This window comes from Parasteatoda tepidariorum, chromosome 6 (genome assembly GCF_982258835.1).
Source record: "Parasteatoda tepidariorum strain Cologne lab strain chromosome 6, Ptep-v5.0, whole genome shotgun sequence".
Classification (NCBI taxonomy): Eukaryota; Metazoa; Arthropoda; class Arachnida; order Araneae; family Theridiidae; genus Parasteatoda; species Parasteatoda tepidariorum.
The window spans coordinates 89,568,056-89,593,981 of NC_141760.1; the positions used below are offsets into that span (position 1 = coordinate 89,568,056).

General features: G+C 28.0%; 1 long non-coding RNA gene across 1 annotated transcript in view; it reads right to left on the reverse strand.

Annotated features, from left to right (window-relative positions):
• Positions 1-25,926, reverse strand: part of LOC147808200 (uncharacterized) — a 197,489-nt gene that overhangs the window by 109,136 nt on the left and 62,427 nt on the right. The window contains exon 2 of the long non-coding RNA XR_015434926.1: positions 15,293-15,367. This is a non-coding gene — a long non-coding RNA (uncharacterized LOC147808200). The remainder of the gene's footprint in view (positions 1-15,292; positions 15,368-25,926) is intronic.

Genomic DNA, 25,926 nt, shown 5'->3' on the forward strand with positions numbered 1-25,926 from the left:
TAGAAATATACAATAATATATGTATAATTAATATATATAAATTAAAAAATATATGTAATATTTTTATTTTAATTTAAAATAATATGAGCAAATACTTTTCTCATAAAAGTCACTTTTTTGTTCTGAATGTGTACGTTACCTTGAATGACCTAAATCAAGAGAATGTCGACTTTCACTGGTGAATGCCAACAGTCACATAGTCGCTTTGGTGAATGTCCGAAATATTTGTTATATGCGATTTGATATTAACATCAGTGTTCGGAGTACCGGGTAAATGTATACCGAACAGTGTCACTGAATCTTTAAAAAAACAGCAGTGTAGGGTATAACGGGCAGGGGGACTTAACTAGACCTAGTATATATTTCGGACATTTACCAAAGCGACTATGTGAATGTCAACATTCACCGGTGGAAGTCAGCAACTACCATTTTCGATTATTCGCAGTAACATATACAAAAACCGGTTCTAAAACGTATAAAGTGATTTCCCCCTTCCTCATAAATACTCAAAGCAGAGTAAAAGAACCGGTTGAACCTTTTTCCTTGCTGCTGGGATCCACCGCGTTGACGTTGTGCATTGAAAGCTCACCTCTGCGACAACAGACCGACAGCAGACAGCACTAAATAATTCAGGCTCGTCTGACTCACGAAATATCATGCAAAATAACTAAACACCACAAAAAGTATCAATAGGCATAGGAAGCAAAAAAACTGCAAGACCGAAGCCAAAGGACGGTGACAACTATGGCCTGCTAACGACTGGTCAAAACAGGGACGACAACAGGGAAACAGCCAGCACCCTCTGAACCACCAGGGCATTTTCCGACTGGAAGAGAGGACGGCTATGGACTGAACTAACTTTAATTTAAATACAGAAAAACAGTTTAAGCAAGACACCGAAGAGCATTTCTTCAAACTGAAAAACTAAATAGAATTGCTAGGCATAACAGAAATTGGAACATCAATTAAGGATCACAACAGTTGATTTTTCTCCCTTCTCATTATCGAGAAGGCAAAACATTTAAGCTACTGCATAAATTATAGTAACGTGGGCGAAGAAAAACTGAAACAGAGTTATAAATTGAACAGAAATGAAAAGTTAAAGTGATCAGTTCGCATAAACATACTTAATTTTTAGAACTTCACTTTTTAAAAAAATTACCAGCTTGAAATATCATGCGATTGAGCAGTCATAAGCTTAGAAAAGGAAGCAATATCTTACATCTCAGCTCACTTTAAGCAAACTTACTGAGCTATTTATTTGCTTTAATTATGCTTATCAATTAACTTCAATTCAATGATAATTTAGAGCATTTCGCATAAACAAATATACGTTTCTTACATAATATGTAATTTGCATCTATACTGCAGTTTTAATGTTGCTTGAATTTTATGAAATTCTTAAGCATGCAAGCAAATTTTTGTTTTAATTATGTTAAGCAGATTCAAAAATGATTTAGAAAAGAGATAGTCTAGTTTCAATAATGCTTCATGATTACAGCTGGAGAGAGATGTTTTTGATCAACGAAAATCAACCATAAATACGTTTTTTTTTCCTTCATTTTCTTACATTTCTTTAGGGTTTTTATTTCATTTGAACAATTAATGTTAGAATAAATGTGCTGCGAGTTTATGTAAGAATAAGGAATATGTTATGTATCTAAATACTGAAATTTATAATTTTAAAACCGCACTATAAATAAATGGAATTCAATGTTTATAATTCAGAGGTTTGAAACAACAAATATATTGTACATTTTAAAATGAGTATCAACAAGCATGCATAGATAGGCTAAAATACATAATTTTCTATAGAGCGACTAAAGCAAGAGAGAATTAAGAAGCAATCTGAAAAAGAGCTTAGGGCTAGGTTTCCTGATAAACTTTAAACAACCCATTCAAAATGTCATAAAAGACTCACATTTTTTATTAATTTCATAAAATAAAACATACAGGGAAATATTTATAGCAAAATCTAGGACATTTTATAGCAACAAGAAAATATTTTTAAGCTGATATAATTTTTAATGTAAGAATCGATCATCTTTTGCAGTCAACTTAAAGATGCAAATTAAACAAGTTTTCTTGAAAATTCAGCCGCAAGAGTTAAAGCAAATTTGATTACCTAAACAAATAAGAATTTGAAATTAACTTGATAATTAATTATTCTTGCATAGATTAGTTTCGATTATTCAATGAAGTCAAATGTTTTCCCTAGAGATTAGAACCTAATCTCACTTTTCTATTAATTTCTCCTATTATTTACGAGAAAAGAGTAGATTATTCCGCTGTCAAAGTTTTAAACCAAATTCAATATGATAACAAGCTTCGCTAAATTCGATTCAGAACTTAGAGTTTGCTTTTCGAAGTAAAATATTGCACTTTCTTACGAACGTTAACTCGGATTCCTCATTTAAAATATCTTTCAATTTGTTTCTATACTATTACACTCACAGCAAACGAAAGAATTATTTTTCGTTTTAATGTTATGATTCTGAAGATTTGTTTGATGAGAGCACATCGATTCCTGATAAGTTTAAGAGGGTGCATAAGACATTTTGTTGAGTAAGAATATGTAAGTAGTTTTAAATAAGACTCGAGACAGAAAATTTATCCTTATAAATTATCAGGCATATTCACATAATGAACCCTCTCACTGGAGGCCGCGCGAAGACCCAATATCAATGACGTATTGTAACAGTTTAATTCAGATTGTTCACAACAAATCCCTGAACTAGATTTTTTTTCAAATAATCAATGTATGTATCATTAATTATACGACGCACATGCGACATAAAATCCTATTCTTCTCTCGGGTTTGGATAAGAGTATGAGTGAGCATTGCTTTATTGTTTGCTGAAAATGGCGAATCCATATGGTAAAAGGCTTAGTGTTCTACAGATTGCTAAGATTGAATCTGTAATTTCAATTCAGGATAAGTTCCGCCTAAAATTTTAGCTTTATTGCTAATAAGCCATGATCGTAGTGGTTTCATAACCCCTTTAGAGCCGTGATCACATATACCTGATCACGCAATTTTGCCTTTATGGCCCACATTATTGTATATAAAACTAGCCCTTAAGACTCTTATGTAAACGAGCCTTTCTCTTCGAGGTCTGCTCCAAATGTCAAACTGAGCAGGCTTCTGCCGAACATATCCTGGACTGTTTGGTACTTTCCAGAGAGGGCATATACTTATCCATCCCCCATCTGGTACTCGATTTCCTTAGGGTCAACGGTCTGATGGACCTTGTCTGACTTCGTCAGGCATTGGAGGATAAGCCACAACAACAACAGCGAGCCTTTCGTCCAAGCCCACTCTGACAACAATGAATACACATAGGAGAAGAGAGCTAGCTTCCATAGACACGATATAAGCCAGTCCCTTAAGGTTTAATGCGGTCCCAGTGTATGAAGGAAAGAACAACATTCAGAGGAAGAGGTTCTTGAAACGGGTTGAAGCCCTCCGGTCCTCCCAATTACTACAGGGATAGAGAAGGAGAAGAATAGTTTTCGCTTATATTTTGTTTTTGATTTGTTATGCATTTTTACAATATTGATGAACAGTACTGTACTATTAATTATATTTCTTTGAGAATACGTTTAGATCATCCATGTTAATTAAATCTGCTGACATGACCATGCTAGCATGCTGCTTTTGAGAAAAAAAGGAAAGAATAAAATGGTGGTTTGCAACCATACATGTAGACTAGCCCAACAACCGGTTCACATGTGATGCACCTCCTGACTGTCACTTTACTTCTTATGCGCTTGAAATTGGATCTTAGTACATATGTTACTCTGCTTTATCTGAGTATATTGCTCACCCTGCAAGTTGTTTTTCCGATATAGCATACCTCTACGAGCAGTTCACCGCGTTAGTTATGTATTTGAAGTTCTGGACTTCTCCTTTCCAGATACTTTGCTGGCGTGATCTCAATCGGTACTCTCGTATTAGTGCGGCGTATACTCTCCTTGTTTGTCCTCTCGTGTTAAATCAAAATGGAAACTGTATACTAACACCATGCGGTGATCAATTTCAGCATTTATTTTATTGATAATTGTTCCAAGACTCTGTAACTTTCGTGAAGATGTTACCATTTACCACTAGAGGTACGTTATCAGCCTCTTTATTGATTACGATCATATTATTTTATCTTCGTTGATACTTGGGCCTTTATTTTTTCTTTCTTTTATAACTTCACTCTGAAGAACCACTAACGCCTCAATAATGAGTTTGTGTCCTCTTTGTCCTTTTTCACAAAACTAATTTTTCGAATATTTTCTTCATTCAAAATACAATGTTTCAAAATATTTCAGTTCAAATTACATGAAGTTCTGTATGAATGTTTTTATACATATGTCTAAGGATCAGATTAAATAGTTAATTAAGCAATTATTTAATATTTCACAGCTAAAATAAAAAATCATTAATTGCAATTTTCAGCCCTTTTTTTCTAAATACGTTTCGAGTTTATTTCTGAGTTTATTCTGAGTTTATTTGAATGATTTAAAGCATGAATGATGGGAAAATAAAAAAAACATTAATAGAGTTAGGTTATTTTTAAAATAGGTAGATGTTTGGAATTTTTTGGCCAGTTTTTCCCTAAATTTAAAAATAATTTAAAATTTTCGTGTGATCTTATCATGTTTTAGTGTATAATACACACATTAATCCAAATAGGAATTTATAAATTAAAAATTTCAAAAATTTGTTTCCAAAGGGACTTTTGGTACCTTAATCTACCACTATTATCAAGATCGTCTGCATATTATTTTAGTGGATTTTCTGTATTGAGTGTAAATATTTTAAGTTCAAATTATTCAACAACAAAAAATTGATAAATTAAGTAATACATACCGATTAGCATTCTCATTCACTGAGCTAAACTACACATTTCGGAATTTGCAAGATTAAATCGTTCCTCCTATTTAGCATATCAGGAGATTAATTCTATTGCTTCGTGCAATTTTAATCTTAATAGATGCAGGAGCGGAAATCATTAACGCGATAACAGAATAGAGTCTTAGATTACCATTGCATTATCTGTTAATAAGAATTAAATAGATACAGGTAATCTGAAATTTTGTGGAACAATTAAGGTAGTTCAATGATTCTAATTTTATTTTTAAAACCTTTTGTTTAGTAAAATAATATAAGTTAAGAAATCTATATTATATAAAACGCTAATACGTACGTATGTATCAATAAAACCGATGATATTTCTTTTCTCGCGCTGGCAACAGTTTTCATTTTTAATTGATTGGATTCGGCGCGCAAGAGCACGTAGTGAGCATCATATGTCTAATTGTTAACAATGACTTAAACAAAAAGTTTTATTTTAACTGATAAATACTATATTATAATTTCAACTTTTTCTATGACTATACTCATTTTCTTACTCTTTGTTTTTTATACATTTTATATTTTCGTGATAAAATAGAAAACTTATAGTTGTTCTGCTTCTGAACACTGATGAAAACGCAAAATGATGGGCTTCATCAGCAATCAAAAATATATACATTTATTTTACAAATTCCATATTAGGGTGGCGCCATTCAGAGAATTAAAAATACAAAATTATCTTTAGCGAAGCCGATGCTTTACATCCGGCGTTCAGTGGCAGACTACTATTTCATATTGTTTTACAACACATGGATTTAGCCCTTTTGTGGGAAAGACTTTAAAACAAAACTTACAACAGTTACTTTTCTCAACAACTGAAATTTAAAATAGTGTGATTAAGAAAAATATGTGAACTGTTTGCAATTTCAAATTAATATTGAAATGTACAGGTTTAGAATTTTCTACAGTGAAAAGTTTTCGGAACTTCAGTGTTCAAAAAAGTATACAAAAGCTAGACGTTAAGAACGTATCCAATGAGCGAGTAAAGCGAGTTTATTTCTCCGAATTTCGACCGAAATGAACTGCGAAGGCAGTTCCGGGGGTTGGCGAGCACCAGCGAGCAGGGGGCGAAGCCTCCTAGTTGTATATAAAAATGTCATATTTTTATTTCAAATTTAATGGAAAATATCATAATACAATATAAACATCTTTTTTAATTAAATCAACAGAATCATTGTAAACGTAACTGCCGACATGTATTCATAAAATATTAAATATTACTAGATTTTGTTCAACTTTTTGCGTTGAAAAAAAACTATTTTAAGTCAAGGTTATGAAATAAATTACTTTTAAGCAACAATAGCACATTTCAATAACAAATTATTAAGCAAACAAACTGTTAAAGTAAAAATAATGAAATTGAAAAAATGAAACTAAATAACGAATTCTTTAGGGACGTCTTCGAGAATGTTTCTTCGATACAAATTTCGCAACTTTAACCGAATTCGATTTTTGAAAATTTTTTGGTGACGAAAATTTTATTTACACTCATCAATATAAATAGAGTAATATTTTGCTCAGTTATTAAGACTTAGTTCTTAATATATTTAGAAATATATTTGGTTAGGGGGATATCAAATTTTCCTTAAAAAATTTTCTATTTTCATATTTATACGAAATAATTAAAATATTTTTATTTTATTTTTTTAAATTCTGAAAAATATTTTTTTCATAGATTTAATATTTTAAATACAATTTTAATTTTTTTAATGCCGTAAATATAATTTTTAAATAATTAAATTTATCAAGAGCTATAAAGTAATTTTATATAATTTTAAATGTTTAAATACTTTTTATAACTTTTTTTTCTTAAATATTTAATTATTTTTGGCATTTTTTACTGTTTTCAAAAATTAGTTTTTTTTTAAGATAATTTTTAAATATTTTAAATATTTTCATTATTTTTTAAAAGTCAAGAATATTTTTTTATGAAGTACTACAAGTGTATTCTTCCAAATTGTTAATTTACAATTTTAAAAATTTTCAAATTTATATTATATTTTTTAACTATTCTATTTTTTTAATATTTAAAATATATTTTTTATTTTTTAAATAATTTAAGTATTTTTTTTAGTTTTAAATATTTATTATTATAAATATTTAAATATATAGTTTTAAATATTTATTTAAATATTTATTTTATTCTTTTATTTTTTTAAATACATATTTTTTTCAAAATTCTTAAAAACTTTTCCGTTATTTTTTAAGTGCTCTAAATATTTTTGTATGCCTTAAATATTTTTATTCATTTTTTTTAAAAACCTTAAATACTTTTTTTAGTTTTTTTAAATATATTTAATGTTTTTTCTTAAAAAACTTTTCATTTCTTAAATGTTTTTAGTTTTTTTTATATATGTTAAATATTTTTTTTTGCTTTCTTAAATACTTTAAATATTTGTCACTTTTTTTATTTTTTTATTTTAATTTTTTATTTTTTAAAAAAAAAATTTAAATTTTATGCATATATGTTTTTAATACTTAAATATTTTTTTCTTTTTTAATTCTTTAAATATTTTATAAATACTTTATATATTTTTTTATTTTATATAATTGTATTGTAAAAGAAAATTTACATGCTTTAATATATTTTTTCTTCATATATTTAATACTTTTATCAGTATTTTCGGTTTTTATTAACAATTTTCAAAAAAAAATTTTTCGCTTTTTTTACCATTTCACTCTTATTTTTTTAATGCTTTATTTCTAGTTTTTAGTTTTTATTTTATTTCTCTTTTTTTCAAGTACGTTTTTAAATACTTTTTTATTTTTTTATATTTTGAAATACTTTCGTTTTTGTTTAGTTTTTAGTTATTTTTAATATTTTTAAATACTTTTTTTTTAATATTTTTCAAGTTTTATTTTAAATTTTTCAATTACTTTTTTCGCATTTTTACTTTTTTTAAATTTTTTAATTACATTGTTTTTTTATTATTTTTTATTATTTAATTTTAATACTTTTTTTGTTTTTAAATATTTTTTTAAATTTTTTTAACAAATTTTTAGATTTTTTTCGATGCGTATAAGATTATAATAATGGTGATACAATAAATCACTAAGCTTTGCTTCTAGTCGTGTCATTCAGACAGCAATAGTATCAAAATTGTACATATCAGGAAATAATGAAATGTGTCTTGTCTTTTTTTAATCTTCTTATGAAAGCAAGAGTGATCACTCAGAAACGGCTCTTCTACCTTATATTTACAGAATAAAATATTTCGAATACAACTGAGCTCAAGGACGAGCTTTACTGTTACACTGTATCAAAAAAAAAAGAAAAAACCATATTTAAAGTTTAGAATGGATTAAACAAGGAAATATTAAAGCTCCATATGATTTTTGTAAAAATTCTAGTAAAAAATTTAGCGTGCCTAAAATCGTCAAGATAAAAGTGTTTTACTTTAATCAAATTTTTGATAATGAATTTGCATCCATAATTGTAGAGCATATGAGTTTGTATGCAGCACATTAAATCAAAAGTCTCCATTTGAAACCACGGTTAATAATAACGAACTGGTTTAAATGAGGGCAAAATTAGGAAATTTTTCCAGTGGTACTATTTTGATAATGGGTACTTAGAAATGGCAATATCGTAGACGTATGACCACTTTCTCAAAAATTGAAATTTGCAAACTATTAAAAAATTTTTGATATTATAAACGCAAAGTAATTTCCTCGAAGAATCTCTCAAAATATATGTCAATAACTACAACATTCAATTACTACAAAATTTGTTAATGAATAACTACAATATTAATCTTTTAAATGACGAAAAATTTTCCTAGCCTCTCCAAGTAGGTTTATGTAAAATTTAGTATTGTGACAAAATATTTTTACATGATAAATTTTAGGGTTTAAGCTTTTGAAAGAATAATGCTATTTGAAATTTATGTTTATTAACAAACATAAATTATATTCGTTATAAAATAAATCTGAAATAACCTAATCGTAATGGTTGAATTTTATTAAATAAATTACATTCAAACTTCATGGACCATAAATTAAATAAAAAAATAGTTATGTTAAGTTGAACTCAACCAAATAACCAAGTTGATAACCAAATTCTTACCGTATTTGGTAATCAAAAGTTTTCTTCACCCTGAGATTTTGAACCAAAACAAAATAACCTGAAATTTTAACGGGGTGGTGCAGTCTTCCAATTTAATGAATAATGTGAGAAGTTGAAAGCAGGTATTATAGATTTAAAGCACATTGTTGCATTTTAGGGGAAAAATTAGCGCTTAGGGGGCAATTAACAAATAAATTTTTACTCAACATTTTTTCATATTTAGTCGCAGTGCAGACAGCTTCGGGCAATAATTTTTCCCTGTAGTGTCTAACAAATTATCCAGAAATCTGATCTTTTATCGAACTGTTAGTATTGCAGAGAATTATCAAAAAGCCAAGCCTTCAAATCTAATTCTCGAGAAGAGAAAATATATTCACTCCTTTCTTTAGCAAAGTGATGTTAGCAGAAAGATATTTACTTTAAAAACTTCATGATTTTGAAGATAATGGAAATGTGGCCTCTGGTGCAACTTTCTAAATCTGGAAATCTTATGAAAAATATCATACACAGATACAAAAATGTTATGTTCCAATACAAGATGCTAGGTTTGATGAGTTGTTGTGAAATGCATTCTTGTGCTAGAAATAATATAGTCCTCAAGAAAGGAGCATTTTTGCAATTACGTTTTTTTGAATATTTGAAAGTCCATTGGGTTATATTTTTAGTTGTTGCTTATACATTGAAAAAAATACTGACTGTGAAAAAAAATTTATACTTGATATAAAACCGGAGCTTACATTTTTCTTGAACACTGTCAAAACCTACTAAAAAAAGTATATGTAGATAATTGGCATATGTAAATAACTGGTATACAAGCTTAGAGTTCACAAAGAGAAACTGTGTATCTGTCAAACAGATACTATCGGTACTATATGACAACAGCAGAGATTTGATGGCCCATCAGTAGTAGTACTACTTTATTTATGTCGCACTAGAGCTGCAGAATGGGCTACCGATGGCGGCCTGGTACATTCCTGATGATGATTCGAAGGATTCTAAGAAGGGGTCACTGTATTGCAAGGTATATTAACAAGATGATGCTATTAAAGTGGTGGGACAAAAGAAATATACTACCTTAGATTGATTTAATTCATTGATTTAAATTTCGCACACAAGGGATGTCTAAAATTAAATTCCTCGTTAAAATAGGAATAATTTAAATAAAAGTTCCTAAATATAAAACACAGTACATGAGATGAAATTCTTTCTTTAAAGGAAAACAAAAGGTTAAAATAATGTTAAAGCGTGTGACCTGCGAACAGTAAATACATCGATAATCATTATTAATCTTTGTAACAGCAAAGATTTCAATTTAAAGAATCAACATTTCTCCGATATCTAGGCAATTAATTATGTCAACAATTAATCAGAAACTCAATTAATTATTGGTTGAAAGACTAGCGCATGGTTAAACTTATTGGAGTTTTGGGAAATCAATCTTACTATCATACGCTAGTGTCTACATACTCATTAAATATTCTTAATTACTGAGAGTTTTGAATCATTTAAGGAATTATTTTAAATTCTTGAACTAAGCTGTGTAAGTTAAAACACATCTTCGGTACAAACATTTAAAGCATGCTTGTTGATAATGGAAATCAATGCAGAGGGCGTAAAAAACCTGCCAGCACTTAATATTTAATAGAATGAGTATCCAAAAAAGTAATTTTACTATTTGCTTACACTCTAAGTCCTTCTGCTTATTTATTTATATATATATATATATATATATATATATATATATATATATATATATATATATATATATATATATATATATATATATATATATATATATATATATATATATATATATATATATATATATATATATATATATATATATATATATATATATATATATATATATATATATATATATATATATATATATATATATATATATATATATATATATATATATATATATATATATATATATATAGTCAAATTTTAAGCCGACTGACAGCTAATTTGAAGTTACTAAATCAAATTTCACAGAAAGTTTAATAACATCATTACTAAAACTTAAACACTTATCGTATTCCCAGATGTTTTCTTAAACTGTCAAATACACGTGACTTATTTAAACATTTGGAGAAAAAGTTTATTTTCATAATAAAATAGTAACGGCGCGTGTAACAAAAATTCAAAAATGATTTTGATTTTAGCTACAACTGTATTTCTTTTTTGCTGAAAAAGAAAGTGAAAAAAAATTGTTTATTAATGACATAAATGTGTGTTCTCATTTTTTATAAAGCGTAAACATCCGGTAATGGTTGAACTAATTTCCCTCCAATAAAATATTTTTAAAATGTTTTTAGTCATTAATTAAAGAATGAGCCTCATAATAAAGAATAAGTCACATTAAATATTGTTCACATATTTCACAAGAAAATGTTGTAATGAACGAAATAAAAATTTATTGTTTTTGATAAATTTTAGTTTTTGATACAAACAAAAAATAATTAGTATAGTTATGTCTCAATAATGTTTTTTCACTTATGTACTTCAAGCATATATGTGAATTCATTTTTTTTCGCCGATAGTATACGAAAGCAAAATATAGAAATGACCCAAATATTCTTAAAGAAGATTAAAATTTCTACAATACCAATACCACAAAAGAAGCCACAATACCCATTGTTCACATAATAATAATACAATATCGAAACATTGAATATACAAATATTAAATTCACATTTTTAATTAAAAAAATTTTATTCTTTTAAAACTAAAACATATAGATTACAAGCTCTTTTAAAGCATTAGATATTTTATTTCTAAAATTTTTTATAGCTTCTTATATTCTATGAACTTCATTCTACCTTATAATTTATTCACTATAGTAAGAACAAAAATACACTACGACCTCTAAAACACTCATTGTTTAAAATAATATTTTAGACTATTTCATTATTATTTTAATTAAATTACTCACTGGTTTAAATATGCATGTTCAATTCCTAAACAAAAAACTCAACATCCAAATGGAAAATTCAGGTGCAAAATTAATTCTACAGAGTTTTAACAATAGTTTATAAAAAGTAACTACGGATTCTTTTCAATAATGAGTTTAAAAAGATATTTTAGTAAATATTAAGAGTACTATTGTAGTAAATTACTTGAATATATTATTAAAAGAAAAAAATCATTTAAACACTTGTAAGCAAAAATGACAATTCAATTTAATTTTTCTTAACTTTTTCAGATTAAATATTAAAATTTTTAGTTCTAGTGTCGAATTGAGGCTTGATTTGGCGATAATTTTCTTTCATTTCTGATAAATTCATTTCTGGTTACCATGATTCACTTTGCATTCAACGACGTCACCTTTGGGGTAACAGCAACTTTTCTTTTATGTGATTGGTTCCTGGTTTATTTACAAGTACAATCGTTTCTTTGCAAATCGCCAAAAATGAGAGGGGCCAGCGATTGTAAACTATTACCGAAACTTTACTTGTTGGGTAAAAAATACTTCAAAATGACAGATTACATAGTTTCATCAGCCACGATTTATACTAAAAGTAAATATTTAAATAAAAAGAGGAAAAAGAAATCTCTTTCAATTTGTTTGTAAAAATTTAAGATGATAAAAACACTCAAAAAATTTAAAACCCACGCACTAAGGTTTAACTGGTAATTCACTGAAAGCTTCAGAATACTTTATTTATGCAGGAATTTTTAATATTTGTTAAAAAAAATAGTTTCGATAATGAACGAAATAACTGTGATTCAGAAACTTCTCTTTTTATCAATCAGTTTGAAAACCAAGAGTTAGATGAAAGCATCAAACAAGCTTTCAGCAAACAAGCATTTTTCCAGACCAGAATGTATTTCTGTTGGGATATTATTTTTAATTTCTTTAATAATATGTGTTTAAATACATAACATTAAGGTTAAAAAGATTCATTTTATATACATATAGGATTATATGGAACATGTTTTTCTTATTAATAGTCAAGCAAACTATTTTCTATTTTTTAATGTTTTATATTATAGATTTACATGGGAAAATTCTTTTAAAATTACGGAGAACTCAATAGCAATGATATAATAACCATAATTGAGGTGATAAAAACCCAAGTATATGATATTTAAACCATTCATTTGTTAATTTTTTCGATTATATGGTTAGCAGGTTCACCGTAAATTCTGGTTTACAAAATTATGATTTATAATAACTATTTATGATTGATAAATTTTTATTACCGCACATTTAGTAAAACATGCAACAATTGAAAAGTAAATTTAACCGATTAAATGCTTGTTATGCCATGCTTTAAGGCATAGTGATAAATCACGAAATTTGAAATTTTGCAAAATTTTATCATGTATTATAAAAATCATATTTTATTTTAATTTTACCAAACTCATTATCAAAGCCCCATAATCATTAAAAATCACCGAACTTTTTGGTGTTTCCATTGCACAAAATATTTTGGTACGCGGTTAATTTGGGGAGTTTTGATCCTATTTTTTTCTAACTATGTGAAAGTTATTTTATTTCCTAATTTCAATTTTTCCTAATAAGAATTTATAATCCGGAAACATAATGAAATTACAAATTACTATGCACACATCGCATTAAATCAAAAATAAGAGAATTTTAAATTTAACGAACAGAAAAAGTGTAGTTAGCAAGTACTTATACAAATCCATAATAATACTATATTTTTCACTACTTTCCATTACTGCCTATTTTTATAATATACAAGTTTCCTTTTATTTTTTTATAAATTTAATTTTATGTCATAGTTTTAACTATTCAGTGATATAATTTCACAATAGTTTAACAATTGAAACCAAAATTCAGTCTGAGTTTCCTTAAAGTTTAGATATGGATGATTAAAAAATATTTTAACATATTTGTTTGTTTGTTGAAGTTATACTTCTTATGCGACTTCCAACAAGGTTGCGTTAAACGTTTAACGCTGCATTTTTATTGGCCGGGCAATCACGTGGTAGGATACAGTTTTCCCTCATTCATTTTCATATTGTTTTGGTTCTCACTAGCATAAAAATAATAAAAACCATTGTTGTTGTTAATTTACGTCGCACTAGAGCTGCACAATGGGCTATTGACGACGGTCTGGGAAACATCCCGGAGGATGATCCGAAGACATGCCATCACAATTTTGATCCTCTGAGGGAGGGGATGGCACCCCCGCTTCGGTAGCCCAACGACCTGCACGTGAAGTCGAGCACTTTACGGTAGCACAGTTTAACGAGGACCAATACCGCACACCCTCGGTCCCTACGCAGACTGATCCAAGTGGTCACCCACCCGCACACTGACCGCAGCCAGTGATGCTTGACTTCGGTGATCTGCTGGGAACCGTGTCCACTGCGGGACTTTATAAAAGTCATAAAAGTATTGTTTTTCCATAAATAATTTTTTAGTCTGTTTTGATGCACATATAATTTAATAAGGTAGTATTTTTTATTTTCAAATTTAGCGGATAACAATTGTAAAAAATGAGTGAAAACAATCCCACGGACAATGCGACGGATTTAAGGTTGCGTCAAGGTACGTCTCTTGTGAATGTCAATAGATTGTTAGGCTTTCTCTTTTGAAATTACATTATGACGCATTCACATACATTATTAATACAAATACATTTTCCAGGGCGAGACGATGAGGCAACCACAAGCACTTCCAGTGGTTCGAGAGGTCCACGAGGGAAAAATGCGCAATATTACCGTGATTACAGAGCACGGAAGCGAGAGGAGCAGGAAAAAGTGTTGTTGAATAGAACTAGTGATCCTTTTACGACTGGTGATTCTTATACAATTAACGTCGCAGGTTGCGAAGTTAAACTTGTTCCACGTGGAGGGACTCCACGCACTATTTTGTTTTTTCATTTTAAATAAAATTCTCTTAAAATTAAACGAATATTTTTGTTTTTAGAATGCATGTTAGGAAAACTGTGATATAAATTTTTAGTCACATTCAAAATTTAATTTGAATAAATTTCATACTAATGCATAGCCACTCACATTTATGCAAGCAATTTTTATTTCGCTAAATAGCGAAAAATCCAATTTCTAAAGAAAGAAAGAATTTACAGATTATTTATTCCTTAGAATGAAATTTAGTAAAAAATTATTGAGCAAATTTGTTTATCTAATTTTTATGGAATCAGGATCAAATAATTTATTGCCTCCAATAAATTAATCCAAAATATTTAAAAAAAATATCACTAAGTGTCCTGAGATTGCAATAGCTATAAAAAGGACCTAAACAGCTTTATCTAATTCTTGCAATATGAGAAATATTTTCGATTAGTTAATTAAATAAAACAATGTATTTTACTCACGGTTGCTCATAGTTTATTCCATACCTTGAACTTTTAAATCAACTTCCAGCAGCAAATAAAGTTGTTAAAAGAATTCTAAAAACAATTTTAACAATTATTAGTTCTAATTAACTTGAAACAATGTTCAAAATACTTTTAATAAATGCACAACAGTGGAATATTAACTGCAACTAAGTTTGAAAAAAATTGGTATGTTTTTAAATTTTTACGATTATAATTGTTAAACCATATTCTTATTTCTTATAAATATTTTCAAAGAAATTAAACATTTTAAACAATGAAAAACTTAAATTTGTTGCTCTAGCTACTTTTTTTTAATTCAGAAAGCCTTTAAAAATAAAAATGACACAGCAACAGATTTTAAATGTTACACTTATGTTTTATTAAGCATATTAAGTAATCCAAGTATTGAACCTCAGGAAAATTTTACTATAATTTCTGTGCTATGCACTACTTTCTTATTGACTAACATATAAGAAAAACAGGTTTTTGGATATAGAAAATCCTGAAACTTATAATTCGGAAAACTAGTTACAGGGACATCAAATCTTAAAAGCAGTTCAGGCAAATCAAATCTTATTCTTAAAATCATAATCTTAAAAGGAAAAACTGCTAAGAATGCTTTTTTTTTTCATTTTTTGAAACTTTTATTTTGTTGTTCCTCTTAAGTCAGCTTTTTTGTCACATCACATAGGTGTCTAATAAACTCATTTATAAGACAATTTGAAGTCAAGTCGTAGTCTATGCAGGAAACACAAATTCACAATCTCATTTAATTTCAAAATTCAATGATTAAATCTGAGTATACAAAATAGTTCATTTCATTAACAACTAGATTTTATTAAGATCTATTTTTCAGTAAATACGCTTGTAACAAAAAAAATCTTTTCACAAAGCCAAGGCTTAAATATCTAATTCCATTAGAAAAAATTTAGACATATCAGAATACTAAAAATATAAAAGATACTAAAAATATATTAATAACGAGCATAAATATTACACTTTATAATACATTCTAAGAAATGCATCCGAATAGTTTATCTATTTATCTATTTACTCTTTCTTTTTGTAGCTCTTGTTTCCGCTTTTTGTTCTTTCTTGTATTGTTCTCAGCTGCAAATTTGTCTTTCTTGTCTGCCATTGGAAATAAATAAAAAAAAGTTTGTCTATTTAATAAAATAAATTTAACTCACAGGTTTTTGTAATTGTTTCCAAAGCTTGACATTTAGGAACTATTTTTCGGTACATCTCAAGACTTAAAAATAACTCTTCAAAGAGTTCTAACTATATTGTTCAAAGTAGTATACAACAATGCATTCATCTTTAAGAAAGCTTACAATGAAGTATAGGTTGTGAAAGTTCCAAGATTTCAATTGTTAAAGTTTATTTCCATTTCTTATGATATTTTTAAGAAAAAAAAATTTTTTTAAACAATGAAAAGTAGATAATTGAATGAGAAGTATAATAAATTAGATAAAGACAATTCAATGAAAAGTAGATGAAATTTAAATAACAATAAAAAAATTTCTTATTTAGCATAAAAATTGAAGCTATAAGAACGTATAAAAACATTTTTTATTGTTAATGCGTACACTAGAAAACGTTCTTATTTTTTAAACGTTATTAAAATTTATTTCATAATAGTAGGAGAATTCGGTCCCTGAAGTTCCAATTGCCAAATAAGCTACAGTTTCATAAACAAATACATCTATAAAGCTGGAAAGCAAGTGAAAGCAATTAGGTATTTTTAACTGAGGTTATGGAAATATAAATTCCAAAATGATAAATTTTAACAAAAAAAATTTTTGAAAAGCAAAATTTGTAAAACAAACTGTATACATTCATTTTACATCTGGCAGAAGAGTTTTAAGGAAGAAAAAACAACTCAACTCTTTGTAAATAGAAAAGGCCTCTCAATGTTCGCCCACTCAAGACCCTTTCTCTTTCTCCATTACCATGATTTCAACAAGCCTTGCTTTATTTTCACGTTATTATATTCCACTTCTTACTGAAATATACTATCTAGGGATAAAAGCAAGATTTTCCGAAAGGTTGGTAACGAAAAGAGAGAAAGTGTGGAGAGTGGAAAAATCCCGTAACCTTGAGACGCCTATTCTCTTAATAAAAAGTATAATGTGCACCAATACCTTAGTTATTTTAAAGGAGAGATTGGCCTTATTGATTATTTCTACTGTATATAATAGGCCAAAGCTCAAATTTGAAAAGGTGAAGTTTCACTTTTTTATTATAAATGTCTAAACTTATTTTTCAAAAATAAAATTTAAAAAGCAATTGTGAGACTAAAAATGAAATAAAATAAACGTTAGACGTAAAATATCCTCAGTGGTAGACGGATCATGGGTTAGAGTCCCCTAGCCGTCAGGCTAACCGTGTATGTTTTCGTGGTGGTCCGTCCCATGCAACGCAAATATGGTTTAGTTCCATTAAAAAAATCGTCCTCGAAAGCAACTTTTTTCCCAATATTTGACCTAGGAGTTCTCTTGTCTTCTTTTTCGAGTTAACAATTACAAGGTTACGGAGTTGAACATTGGTAGTTGTTGACTCAAGATTGAGCCGGTCAATGATGATGATAAAATAAAAAATTTTAAAAAAAACTTTACACAGTAGGTCTTAAGAAAACTAAACAAAATCACGTAAATTATTTTAAAATATGAACTGGCGAAAAAGATGCCAAAGCTTGCAAAGTGCATGCCCACGTTGGCGCTTAATGTCTGACAGTGTTGCCTAACGAATGCTTATTTTCAAGGCATACAGGAATTTCAGAAAGAAAATAGAAATTTTTCTTTAGTTTGATTGTTAAAAATTGGAAATTATATATATATATATATATATATATATATATATATATATATATATATATATATATATATATATATATATATATATATATATATATATATATATATATATATATATATATATATATACTTCAGTAGTACTGAGATGTATTAAGATATAATAATCTAATATATATAATTCTCTTACGTGGCTCCCAAATTTTGGCTGTGTTTCTTTTCCGCCGGTGACAACAGTTTTCATTTTTAAAGAAGTACTTTGTACAACTAAATAAGATTCTTTTCACAACACTTAAATATTTACTTTACTTTCTTCATAAATACAGAGAACAGTCGGCAAAGAATTCTGTTAGGTTAAAAAACATTTCGCTAAGAAAATGACGAATTCTGAAAGAAATAAAAATAAACAACTTAAGAAAGAAAAATGCTGTTGCCAGCCATAGAATTTTTTGAAAATTAACTTAGCAACACAAATCAAAATGACATAGAAGCGCAACTAGATCAAAATTATGATACCTGAGCGCTTGACGTAACAAATCCATCAATTCTATAAGTGTTGTATCGCCAAATGCCCAGATAATATTGAAATGTACAGGTTTAAAATTTTCTACAGTGAAAAGTTTTCGGTATTCAAACTTCAGTACTCAAAAAAGTATACAAAAGCTAGACGTTAAGAACGTATCCAATGAGCGAGCAAAGCAAGGATTGGATTGCGAAGCAATCCGAAATTAACTGCGAAAGCAATTCCGTGGGTTGGCGAGCGCCAGCGAGCAGGGGGCGAAGCCTCCTAGTATATATGAATGACTTTTTTTACCGCCAGATGCCTCAATACAAACAACACTAAGTCATGCTTAATTTGTTGAATTTTAAGGTTAATTTTAACGTATTACTTATAAAGTACTTAGTACTTAATTTCAATCCATTAATACTTATTATAAGGCTTAGTTGTACACGTAATATTTATCTTCAGTAAGTATAACTGAATATACTGAATAAAGTTATTCTAGTTCCCTTTTATATACTGAATTAAAATATAATTTGCAAATACATGATCTCATTAATCCGTTAACATTATCTCATTAGTTTATAATACATCGAATTATTTAATGTTTTAGGATTAACTGAATTTCTGTATGTGAGGTAATTTTATCTTTTCTGATAAAGTCGGAAATCGAAAAATTATTTTTTATCAAATTTGTTAAATAAGTCTATAGTTTTTTTTTTTTTTTTTTAATCGAAACAAAAGTGCTAAAAATAGAGATACAAAGAATTTTTATGCCTGTTTCAAATTTCTCATAACTAGATTTTGAATCAAAAGTGATTAAATATTGTGAACAAAATAAGAAAAAAATTGCTTGAAATAATTCAAAAAAATTGATCTCTCTTTAATGTCGAGGTGAGATGATCGTCTAATACAGTAAAGAAAAACTGAAGCGAAAATATGATAAACATATTTCAAGAAAACTTACAGTTTAGGGAAAAACTGGCACAAAAGACCTAAGGAAGGAATTTTATCTTGGAAAATAAGTAAAAAGAGTAAATAAAATCTATTGTTCAGATTTAATCAAACAATTTCGGCTAAACTTTACTTCATTTTCGACAAAAAGTTTCAAAGTCTGTACACGTTTCATAGAGATATTGCATGCACCTTACACATCTTATTTAGCTGTTATTTTTAGTAGTAGTATTATATTCGTCTCTGTACCTAACACACTGATATTCGACAAATGTGGGTATGATAAAAGAGTGTAATATTCCGTTAATCAGATTCACAGGTTCTTACCGGAAAACGTGAAATAAGCAACAAGTCGGCGAAACCCCATGGCAAATAATGCAATATTTTTGAGTCAGTGATTAAAAAAAATATTCCAAAATTTTTTTATGCGTCTAGTTAGTTATTTAATTAAACTATTTTAAAACTATTTAATTTGATGAGCTTTATTTTTTTGCATTTTGATTTTCACATTTTTCACATTTTTCAGAATTTTTTTTCAATTTGCAACAAATTGAAAAAAAATTCTGACCCCCACCAGTTTCCACTGCAATCGTTTCAATTCCAAACAATTATATACCTTAATTCCAAGACAATTTCACTGCCTGAACACATATTAATTATTTCTTGTCCTAATCAACATTGATTATCTCCTTGTAAATGTTCATCAGCATTAAAGGCATTCTGACTGAATCTATATTGCCAAGATAATTCCTGTAAGCGATTGATGACACTCAAGAGACCTGAACACGACGTCTTATCAGGTGTCAGGAACAAAGCCTTATCTCCCCTAACAGCAACTAATTGCTATTGCAATGGATTCTGTTACCGTAAAATCACTACATCAACTGAGATATCTGCGTCTCCATCCAAATCTGAGAGAAATTATAAATCCGTCGTCCTTGCACATCTAAGCGATTGAGTATCTTGATTTAAGATTTTATACTCTGAGTGCTTCATTTAAGTCTGTATATGACTCTCATTAAATCCTCATGTGCTCCTCTTCAGAGGCTTTGTATTTCGCTAGGTCATGCCTTAATGCTCCCATGAGACTGGATTCTGATTGGGCAGCTTTAGACATATTTAATTACAATTTCGATGAACCGAAGTATGAAATAGCCTGAACTGAGTAATAATGTCAGTTTTAACGATGCTATAACCCAGAAATTTATTGTTCATTCAAGTAAATCTAAATTTTTAAAATCTGATAAGTTATTTACATTATTGTTCAAAGTAAGAACTTAATTGCATTAAGTAATAATAAAAGAATTATTTTTGCATTTATGAAAATTCATCGGTTGCAAGTAATATAGTCTTTAAATTTCATGTCTCAATTTATGGTTATTTAAATTAGTTGATAGGATTTTGAAGTTTATTGTTTCTCACAACTGTATCTATATTTTGTGTTCTGGATCCAAACTTTTAAAGGCACTTAGCGTATGAGCAATAAACAGCAAATCTACATATTAGCAATCATCTAAAAGTATTCAAAGTGAAGTGAGAAAACAGAATATTGTTTCTCCCATAATAACTTTTGACTTTTGCCATTTTTTACGTAATAAAATGTAATATTCATGATCAAAAAAATATATGAAGTGATACCATATTACCTAAACTTCATTCGTTTTAAAAAAAATACAAATATGACAAAAAAGTCGAAATGACAACGGCATTAGTTCTCCTGCTCACCATAACGCGTGGAAAATTTGCCCTGATTAACCTCTCGGCTACTATGGTTTTTCTTATTTTGCTTTTCATCTTTTTTCTCTCTCGGCTTCTGTGGTTTTTCTAAAGATGTTTCTCACTTTTATTTCTCCATTTTTCGTTGGCAACTTAACGTTTTTATTTTAAATCATTTTTGTTTCTTTACTTTTCCATCAGGCAAGTCTTGAAAATAGGTGGCTATCATTGAAGAGCTTGAAACATTTTGACTGTTTTTTTTCTTTTTCTTATTTGAATATATTTTTGAAGCAGATGATGTTTTTCAAGTAGGTAATATTCATGTTGATAAGTCAACTTTAACCTATTTAGCTTGTATCTCTAGGTTTTTGATTACTTATTTAGGCTGATTGAGCTAACTTGAACCTTGATTTCTTCAGCAGAAAATGCTTCTGACTCCCATAGCACGTGTTTTCGACTTCTCATATTTATTACACGGGAAAGCTGCAATCATACCCGGAACGCTTAGTCCATATCCTATTTAATCTTTTGCTCTATTATGATGGCAAGTGAGGATGGTTTATTTTGTAACAAATAAGTTTTATGCTTGTTGATAAACATAAATTTTATGTTCCATGTTTTTTTCAAAAACTTAAAACATAATTTTTTTTCAAAACGTTCACGAAACAAGTTACATAACTGACCGGCAATAAACTCTCATAATTTTGCCTTTTATCATTTATAAAGTTATGTGAGCTACTATAGTTTACGATGTATTTTTTACGCTAAATTGATTGAGACCTCTCATGAGATGATCGGACCAATAGTTTAGACGTTAAAACTGTTTTATGCACAAAAATGCACAATTATCAGTTTAATAAGTCTACCTATATAACTAAGACGTTGTTTCCGATTTTAAAACAGAAGTTCATTTGCTTTTTGAATATAAATTATACAATTATTATACATTATGTACGATTATTGTGTTCATAATATATGATAAAAAAATACGTTTTATATACACTTTATCAATTGCTATCCAAGAAGTTAAGGAGATATCTGAACTAATGAGCATATTAAGTATATTTTCCTGTGCAATTTTTTATACTCAGTCCAATGAAATTAATTCCGAGACGATAGAACTACTAATTAAGAATTTATAGAGGTTTTTTCAAGTAGAAAGAACGCAGTTTTATATTTATAGTGGAACTAATAAAAAAACCATTACATTAAAAGTATTTTTTTTTTGCATAACGTTATCTCAGAGAGACGAGAAAAAACTAATAACTCATCAAACTATCTGTCCAATAGTTCTGAGATTGGACTGATTCGATTATAGTGTAAAAAAAATGCATCGAAAACAAGGCCTCATTTCGCTTTATAAAGGATATTAAATTCTCCTCTAAAATCACCCCATCCCCCCCCTCCCAAAAAATGATGAAGTATACAGGGGATTGTAGAGGAGTTTTCAATCATCGTTTGTAAAAAAATTCCTAAACATTAATTTTTCCGAAAAATATCTAAAATTACTATACTATAAATATAAAAATGTGCGTTTCATGCTTATAAAAAAACTTGATAATTTCTAAACTATTAGTCGGATCTTCTCGAAATTTGTTTCATTCATTAGTAAATATTACTTACATGTTTGGATAGTCTCAAGACAGAAATTTACATAGTATGCCTACAACCTATCAAAAATCGTATATTTACTACAATTATACATAAAAAACTGAGTAACTTTTTAAATATTAATTCTATTGAATCGTGTATAGATTCATTTGATTAGGTGGGAAAATTGTAATCGGAAACATTATTTTATTTGGTTAGATTGAAAAGTCAGATGCATAAATAAAATTGTCATTTTTGTATCGAAAGCCCTTGTAACTTCCAAAATATATGCCCGATATTCTCAGGATTGGTCTCGTTAGATTCAGGGTGAAACAATACATCAGGAACGCTTGCCTGGGAAGAAGAAATTCAATCACCCCCTCAATTTACACGTGTCTTCCCCTCCCCCCAGAAAAAAAGACGAATCGTTCAGAGGAGAATAGAAAATTTTTAGGTATCATTTATGAGAACATAACAAAGCTTTCTATCAAAGACGAATCTCGGATATTAATTTTTCAGAAGTAAATGTCTAATTTTACTGGACAAAAAAAAAGACAATTGGATAATTTAGGCACGTAATTTCATTTCACCCAATTTTTTTTCCCCAAATTTTCACCCTTTAGAAGTATACTGAAGATTTAAAAACTGCTTTTAAATTATTAAAATATCAGAAAAAATAAACGTTAAATTTAAATATCGTAAATACTTATCTATCGCAAATGAAAAAAATAACTTTAAGAGAATCTTTCTTAAATTAAACATGAAAATATAGAATAAATAAATTTTGCCTTTTCTAGAGTACTGAAGCACGAAATTCATTTTCCTGATTTTCTCTTACTTCTCCAATAACCTAGACAAATTGAATTTATTTCATTTCCCTTTGAAAGAAAAATCAAACTGAAATGAAATCACAAATGAAATAGTTTTTTTTTCACTCTAGTAGTAAAATCTTACTTTTCTAGGAAGAAAAAAACGAGGACGTATTATAATAAAAAATTGAATTATCAGAATCCGGGATAAGCCTCATTCTTATAAGAGTATAGATACATAACAAGAGGACATTAAAATAAGAATTTTATTTTTCTTTACAGGGTGGAAAAGCAATTTGAAAATTGCTGGAATTTAGTTTAAAATTGAATTGTAGGAAAATTGCTGCAATAAAATGTATTAAATTATTCTAAATTATTTTCTTATTTGAAGTCAGACTAAGCAAGGAAAAAGTCATCCAAATAATAATGTCATTTAATATATCGCATTTTTTTTTGTATTTAATGTTGTACAATGTACTAAAGTACATTGCGCAAAAAAGGCTAATCACCTTAATATTTTATCTGCCCTGAGAAAAAAGGTACAGTCGAAACTATTAAAATATGATAAAATTAAATATCTTTCTAGTTGTATAGAAATACTAAAAAACTAGGTAAAGCTTACTGAAGAGCTTTGATGATGGTTTTAGCTTGATTTACAATAAAATATGGTTTTATAATAAGTAATAAAATCGAGTAAATGCAGTAAAATTTTCTAATTTTATCATGTCACCTTAGAGCATGGCAAAAAACCATTTATTCGATTAAATTTACTCTTCAGTTTTGCATTTTTTACTAAATCAGTGGTAATAAAAACAAAGATTTTAAAAATCAGAATCTCCGGAACACCGATGCCACATTATGTCACACGTCATATCTTTCGAACTTTTTAAGCCAATCAATTTTTGGGCACAATTATTAAATGTGAATTTTGAAAGATGATTCCGTGCAAAGAATAAATTTCTAAAAAATTTTATTATTATTGTATTCAATGATGATTGATGATGTTTTTCGTAAACTACTCAAATTTTCGCAGGATTATAAATGGAAAGCATACAAAGGCTCAACAAGTCAAAAAATTTCTCTGAGTTCCGATTTTGATGGAATTTTTTATTTTGCGGTTTAAAATTACATTCTTAAAAATGATATAAAATTTTGCGTGCATTAAAACTCAAAATTTTCCGATCATCATTGAATAAAATAATGAAAAATAATTGATAAATTTATTTTTTTAATGGGATTATCTTTGAATATTTTTTCCTCTACGTACAAAATATAAATTTGCTTAAAAGGTTTCCAAAATATGGTGAAATATGTCGCCAAAATTTTTGACAGTATTCCTGCCATAATGGTTCAAACTAATTTTCCAAATTGTGGGCAACTAATTTTCTAGTTTGCGGGGAAAGTCAATCAAGGGTCAAAAATCTTAAGTTATCAAAAAAAACTATGTTTATTCAAAGGAGTACGTTTTTGTGTCCTATTTTGTAATTTAAAATATCGTCTGAACTAATTAATTACAATAACTAAGGTCAAGCCTTTGAATCATAAAGATGGAGCCCTGGTTCGTGAAATCCATTCATTAAATCAAAAATCCAGAGTGTTTTTTATTTTGCGCGCTCTGTACCGCGACTAAGTTTTATACTTTTTGTTATTTATTTGTTTAAAAATGACGAAAAAGAGATCATTCCAAATTAACCTTGATAGGAATAGTTCTAAAATTGTAAAAAATCAGCCGTATTATTTCTAAAAGGAAAATAATTTAAAGTATCAGTTTATTAAAGCTAATACATCTTTCTAACATCATTAAATTTCAATCATTAGATCCAAAAAAATACAATCAGTTTATTTAAATTCTAGTTTTTAGCGATTAGCATCAATTTCTGAACATAATTAAATTATAATTTGACTTTTAAACTTTTTTCCAAACATTGTTGGAATTTAGTTTGAAATCAAATTGTAGAAAAAGTGCTGAAGTAAAATTGAAATTTTGAAATTTTAATTACCTTTATTAATCATTTTAATCAAAAAAAATTAAATTTATGCATTTTAATAGAAATAGCGATATACTATTTTTAATTTAATATGAAACGTTAAAAATCCTGATATTAAGCTATGTATTTTTTCAGTATTTATTCAGCTTGTAAAAGTATCTTTGGCAAATTTAATTTAATTAAGAAGATTTAATCTTATCTAAAACTAAAAATATTTAAAATCTTTTCTTTCTACTTTCTTTAAATCTGTTAAGCGAAT